We start from the raw sequence: 7,550 nt of genomic DNA on the forward strand, positions 1-7,550 counted from the left end.
GGATTCTCAAAGTAATTGAAATAAAATAAATGTTAATATACTTTAATTTGAAAAAGCTGGCTGAATTTTTCATCACACAAACTGAACCCTAACAAAATTGTTGAAAAACAAACAAATCAATACCAGAAAAATTGCAAGGAGATGATGCAATGCTCAGTTGAGTAGCATTGTTTTGTATTCTAGCTGCTAAAAAGTGGTGAGGACAATTGACTTTTAAAAATGTTTTATTAGCTTACACAGAATAAGGCTTCATTATGTCCTTTTTAACCAAAGTTTACTTTTTTTGGTTTCTCTCACCTCTTTCTTCCCTGTCACTATTCCTGCCCTTGTGCCCTCCTACCCCAAGTATCCTCATTTCCTCTCTGATGTCAAACTGGGGTATTTTAAGTCTCCCCCTTCTTCTGCACCTTTTCCCCCTCTCAGTCTCCTACTTAGTTTCATAATCTATACCTACTCTAATAAACACAATCCTTTATTTACATGCTTACACATTGAAAGTTAGTATGCACATATGAGAGAGAACATGAAATCTTGTCTTTCTAAGATTGGGTCACTTCATTTCATATAATCCTTTCCAGTTCTATCTATTTTCCTTCAAATTTCATTAGTCTTAACAGATGAGGAATATTCCATTGTATGTTGTGCCGCATTTCCATGATCAACTCTTTAGTTGATGGACATCTAGACTGGATCTATGCCCTTGCCATTGTGAAAGGCATAGTGGTAAATACGAATGTGTGTACATATCATTGTGGTAGGATGCAGGAGAGAACAATAGATTTTAAAGTTTGTAACTTCAGCAGGCTAACAGGAGGCTCAATTGCAATTTTGTATTCCAGTTTCTAAATCAGGACAAAAGAATAAAGGGAATCAATGGTGATGGTTTAATTACTACAAATATGCTTGTTAAAAAAAAAAACAAAAAGAAACAAACAAAAAAACACCACTCTTGTAAAGAAAAAAAATCTGAGGTGTGAAAGTGTCAGAAAATGAGATTCTATTTTATAGATGTAAGAATGGAGATTGACCAAAATATCTTAATCAGTCCACTTTTTAATCAGAATTACTAGATTTAAAAGCCAATGACTGAGAGGCAGAGAGTAAAGTAGGCTCAGTGAGGAAAGAACACAAAACTCCCTTTTCTCAAGGCACCACCCTGATATGATCATCACTGATATTTTCTAAAGAAACAGATTTGTGTAATATACTAGCCTTTTAGTAATCTAACATTTTCTGAATTCCTGGAAAATTTAGAATAACCTTAAGAAGGAAGAATCACAAAATTCACCCAAGCAGTCACAAATGTGCTTCATCATACCTGAAAACTTTTAACATGGATTTCTTTCAAAGTTATCATAGCCAACTACTCAAAGTATATTTTTAATGAATGGACTATTTGTACCTTGAGAAATGGGAAGATACTGAACTCATTTTCATGACAACACAGTGTCACCATATTTAATCAGTTCTAGGTGGAGGTTCTAGATTCTGCGTGACATGTGACACTTTTTGTACCTATGCTCTGCTTAACAGAAACACAGTTAACTTCTAGAAATATTAAATAATCTCACTAGAAAGGTATTCCTCTCAAGAAATTATTTTTTGCTTAATATTGACATTATAGGAAAATAAATAATTTTCCTAATGCGCCAAATCATTGTTGAATTTTTTGCCACCAGGAATATTGTGGGGCAGGGTTAGAGTATTGATCTGCAGGTTGAGGAGATTGCTCATTGATTAAAGCTCTTGCCACAAAATCATGAGGACCAGCGTTCAGAACTCTAGAAATCACATAAAATTTAGTCAGATGAGTAATCCTATGATCATAGTATTTGGAGGCAAGAACAAAAGAGCCTTGGAACAAGATGGCTAGACCAACCAGAATTGAAGAGTTCTGGGAGAAATGCTAGTTCAATTATAATAAAGTGAAGAATCATCAAGGAAGACACTCAGTATTAAATCCGGGCCTCCATGCATGTTTACATGCACCTACATACACACATACATCCACACAATGAGAGCACACACACACACACACACACACACACACGCACACACACACGAAAGAATATAAATCTAGTTAATGTTGCTTACATTTTTGCTTTTGCATTTGACTACATTCAGCTTTAGTGTTACAAAATACATAGAATGTCACCTGTCTCCACTCTGACTCATTTGCCATGTGTGTTTTATTCATTGGATACCCATGAGCCCCAAGGGAATATGGACTTTTATTTCTACTCCCCCTTGAGAAATCCCATTATTCTTCCATGCTAGATCACTAGATGTTTGCCAAACATATGCCAGTTGTCACTCTTGTATAACACAAATACACGGTGCTTAGTTTACGTCAACAGTACCATTATTGTACTAGTTAAATTTCTTTGTGCCATTTCATCTCATAAAAAGATGGATTAATATGAGATGAAAAGAATCACATTTATCACAGAATAGTCACTTATTACCTAAAGTGAGACGGAGCATAGTTTAGTTTTACATGTCATTTTATAAAGTCCCTTGAAAATTAAAAGCAAGAAATTAGACTGACTTAGCTAATTAACTCCAGTATCTTTTGACACAAACACTATAAGCAAATCTTGTTATTTGGTTCACCTATTATCATCATGCAAGAGTCATTTGTGAAGTTCACTGACAAAATGAAAAGCAATGTGACTGCCTCAGAGACCTTAACAAGGCCATTTAATTATGTACTGAGAATTAGAACATCTTAAAAAGTGAATTTTATAACACAGTTGCAAATATGGATTCATAGATACTTGTCAGAATTTCAGACCAATAATTAAATGCTCTTATAATGAAACATTATTTCTGCCACATGTTAGTTAACAAAACAAGCCCATACTCTCAGTACTTAACATAGAAATTAAAATGTTATAGACCATCAAGAGACAGATTGTCACACTTTAATCAAATTCAACCTAGATAAATTAGCCAGTGATTTTCACGAATTATCTTGGCTAGGTTTTTGGACTTGCTGAGTTTTTCAGAAGAAATGGAGGACTCTTAAATATTAAAATTTAATTTTGACCTTTATGGACTCTAGTACCTTAAGATACTTTAATTTCAAGAACAGTTATTCTCTAACCATAATTTTACTCCTAAAATGATTGCCAAGTAACAATGATTTTTCTTTATTGATTTGAAAAAAATTAAATGTTGTGTAGCTTGAAATACCATATTTCAAATTTCACTATTATTTTGAATTTTGGTAGGTGTTACCCATTAAAAAGCCATTAGATGCCTGCATTGTTAAGGTTAGCACTGAGTTTTTATAGACATAAACCTCTCAACACCACACCTCCAAAAATAAGGAATGTAGCCCTTGATAGGTTGCTCTGGTGAAAGGCAGCACATCCATGAGTACACGGGCAGAAAAAAATTGGACTTGCTGGGTTTAAAAAAAAAAGAAGACAAATTTGGGTGAGTAGAGAAATGAGGATGGACCTGGAAGGAACCAAGAAAGGGAGAATAAACATGATTTTTTTTTCCCCAGGGGAGAATGCAAATGCAGTCCCCCACTACCACAAATTATGCAGTCGAATTTCCCGCATTTGGGGAAATCGCAGGGGTCAGTACATCCGGAGTGCAATGGATAAGCCTTGCACTGGGAAAACCACCTTCGTGATCATGGTATCTCCCCTGACAGGTAAGTATATAAACATGATTTAAAAACATCTTTTTATGGCAATCTGTTTTCTTGATTATCTAGTACTTGAAATGATCTTTCCAAAACAAAAGCTGTATTCTATTGTCTCTTTAAGAAATAATCCGGAAGGACTGTTCAACATTTCAGCAAACTCTCCTATCTCAATCCTATCCCAAGCACAGGCTCCTGGTTTTATGTCTCCTTTCCCTCTATTTTTAATAAATCTAAATCACACACACACACACACACACACACACACACACACACACACCACGCAGATCTGAATAAGACTGCAATTTGTGCCCCTAGTGCCATTCCTGAAGAAGTTCTATTGAGGATTTAGTTTGCATAGTTGGGAAATAATCATCCTTTGTGATAAACATCAAGGCTATCAGATACTTTTGAGCTCAACATTATGAAAATTTGGCTTTCAATCCCTGGAACATCTCTACTCCTCAGGATGCACACAGCAAGATACACTAAGCATCAGATGTACAATGTGTATGCATGTTCTGAATGCACATAAATAGTATGAGTGTGCATGTTTATGAGACAATTAAAGGCAAGATTTCTGTGCTTTAGACGAACTCAGACATTGCTGCAAAGAAGCAAGCCTGGTAGCTGGTCTAGTCAATGCTGAAGGACAGCATTCCATTGACAGAGGATGTGATTGATCGAGGGAGGGATTCTACTAGGATGGGAAGAATTACTGATAAGCTATTGAGCAGACTGTTTAGCGGTCGATTCTCTTAGACATTTATGGTCAGTTCCTGTTGTCTGCACTAGACAGCTCCTTTATTCTTTTTCTCATCTGCCCCCTCCCGCAGTTGCAGTGGATACACATATGTGTGTGAATGCACGTCCACCTGTAATAGATTGTCTTTTTGTTGGAGATAAAGATTATGTCTACTCCAGGTGTTCACATGTCATCTAATTTTCCTAATTCTCTCATTCACAGATTCCCTTTTATTAATGCTGATTATTTATCTATTAGGATCATCTGTTCTCATTATTATACCCCTGCAGTATCCTACCTCTTTGGTAACTTCTGTTTTTCATAACTGACATAACATGGTGCCCCCTTTCTTTTTCGTTAAGAACGTAATGCATTGTCTCTGTAGGCTAAGCTGATCGATTTTTCTGCTTGAAGCTGTTAGGATATTCTCATTTCACTCCAGTTTACCACTTTAGCTTGGGGAATAGAAATGTTCAAATAAAATCACAACAAGGGCAGCTAATTTGGGTATTTAGCTCTTTTTAATGACTAAAATATTCCTACCAGATTTTAAATTTTTCCTTAATTTCTGACTCTGTCTAAAAGAAAAAAGATTCAAAACATCTAAACATACTAAAGAATTATCAAGAAAAGTCAGAGAATCATTACATATTTTCTGTTACAGAAATACTCAATCAGTACGTGTCAACTAGGCATGTCTCAGTGGTACTAAGAATAGATGGCTGATGAAGGACTGTCTATGTGACATCTGCAAAGTCACCAACAAATAATTATTCAGAAGTACTTCGATAACAATAGGCTGAGAATATGGAAACAGAAAGGAACAGGCATGGGACAATAGAGTGCCTGTTTTATGCTCTGCTATTTAAGAATAGAGTATAGTTGATGATAAATGAATGTTAGAGCATCTTTCAAATGAAGGCCTCTGAGCTTTGATATGTAAAAAACCACTCCCTCATTTACACAATTAGTTAAATGAAAACTTGATGTTTGAACATTTGTTTTACTTATTTATTTTTGTTTATTTTTAATTAACAATGTACATATGATAAAGAACCAGAATGCATTAAAGACACATGCAGGGCTGGCAAGATGGCTCAGTAGGTATTACAGGCACTTGCTGCCAAGGCTAATGACCTTCGTTGGATGCCTAGATCACACATTACTGAAAAAGAACCAACTCCTGAACTCCACATGTACACCATGCTACTCGTACACCCACCCCCACACACAGAATAAATGAATAAATAAATAAATAAATAAATAAATAAATAATAAATAAATGTAATGAGAAACTTAAATCATAGCTAAGCAATGCTAACACATTTAAATTTATTATCATGCATTTAAAGAACAATTTATCATTTTTAATAACTTTACTAGAGTGTGTCAATTGTACAAAGCTGGAGATCTCATTATGACATTTCTTCTACATGTGTACAATGCATTTTGATGATCTCTAGCCCACTATTTGCTTTTTCTTATCCCCTTCCCACTTTTTTGCTTTTTCTTCCATATCCCTAGTAATGCCTCTTATATTTTCATGTCTTTTATTTTTACTAGCTTGCACATATAAGAAACACAATAATCATCATTTCACTTAGCATAATTATCCACATATTTCTATCTCATCCCTCAGTTCATGGCCTCTTTGACATATACCACCTCTCCCTTACCAAGTGCTGATATCAAAAGCATGTTTTAAACCATATGAGGTTTATTAAAAGAATAAGCTAATAAATAAGGAGTAACACAAACACAGCAGTTAATATGTGATAGGTATATTACATACAGCACTAAAGTTTGGAAAAAAATATTTTTACATGTTCTCTAATTAAGGGGGTTATAATATAATGATACCTTCAAATATTTAACAGATACAAAATAAAAATTTCATGTCAAATGAAACAGAAATCAGAATAATTTGAAGGTGTGAGCAGCAAAAATAACCATTTCTCCATTGAGCAACATTGTGTTTTATCAAACCATTTGTGAGTCTTATTAAAGCTTGATCTGGTCCCGTAAGCCATTTTAAAAATAGAGAATTAGACATATGTGGAACATTTATTTAAATTCCTAACTCCAAAAATAAAATGTGACGCGATTCTATTTTACAGCATTTACTACCAACAATGGCTGCATTTTTTATTTGAGACAAGGTTTCATGTAGACCCCCTTTGAACGAAAATCACTATCTCAGTGAAGAAGACCTTGAACTCTTAAGCTCTGTCTCTCCCTCTCAAGCATTGGGATTACGAGCATACACCACTATGCTATTTTTAAGCTGTGCTGAGGACTAAGACCAGAGCTTCAGGCCTACATAGCAAGCATTCTGTCAGATAAGCTACATTCCCATCTCTACATCAATTTGGAACAGCTTCTCCATCAGGCCTTCAGAAGAAACTGACACTGCTAGCACTTTCATTTCAGATATTTAACTTCTAGAACTGTGAGTTAATAAATCTGTGCCATTTTAAACTTTTGATTTGTTGTGCTTTGTTAAGACATTCCCTAGGAAACTAATACTGGACAGGATATAGTTAATTTGCAAAGAAATAAAGAAAACTAAGAATAAACAAAGGCACATAGCTACAGAGACCATCATGCTTGCAGTAGGGAATATAATTGACTGACAACCCCAGCTGTTGCTACTTGATATTTTCCCACTATCATGCTGAGACCACATTTCCTATAAGCTGTTCTCAGGCAGTGAGAGACCATGGTGGACTTATGAACATAGACCCTTTTCTAAAGATACAAAACTCTTCATGTGAGTGATATTAACATAACAACTTCCTACAGATACTGAAACTTTCTTCAAGCTACTGCACAGTGCTTCCTGCACAACCTTCCTTTCTACCTCTCTACTCTCCTTTCAAAGGCATTACACATACAATGTGGTGTGATCATCTGGTCTTTATATGTCCTGTCTTAGTCAATGTTCTATTGCTATGAAGAGACACCATGACCACAGCCACTCTTATAATGAGAAATATTTAATTAGGACTGGCTTACAGTTTCAGAAGTTTGGTCTGTTATCAACATATCAGGAAGGAAGGATGGTGGCACTCAGACAGACATAGTGCTGAAGAAGGAGCTGAAAGTTCTATATCCAGATGTGCAAGAAGGAAAAAGAGACACTGGACA

The 7,550-nt window shown here is 35.2% G+C and overlaps 1 non-coding gene across 1 annotated transcript; it reads right to left on the reverse strand.

Annotated features, from left to right (window-relative positions):
• Positions 1–3,513: 3,513 nt before the first annotated feature.
• Positions 3,514–3,675, reverse strand: LOC131895390 (U1 spliceosomal RNA). The gene has a single exon (XR_009375153.1). It is a non-coding gene; the product is annotated as a U1 spliceosomal RNA (small nuclear RNA).
• Positions 3,676–7,550: the final 3,875 nt, after the last annotated feature.

The sequence above is a fragment of the Peromyscus eremicus genome, chromosome 18 (genome assembly GCF_949786415.1).
Source record: "Peromyscus eremicus chromosome 18, PerEre_H2_v1, whole genome shotgun sequence".
In the NCBI taxonomy this organism is placed as follows: Eukaryota; Metazoa; Chordata; class Mammalia; order Rodentia; family Cricetidae; genus Peromyscus; species Peromyscus eremicus.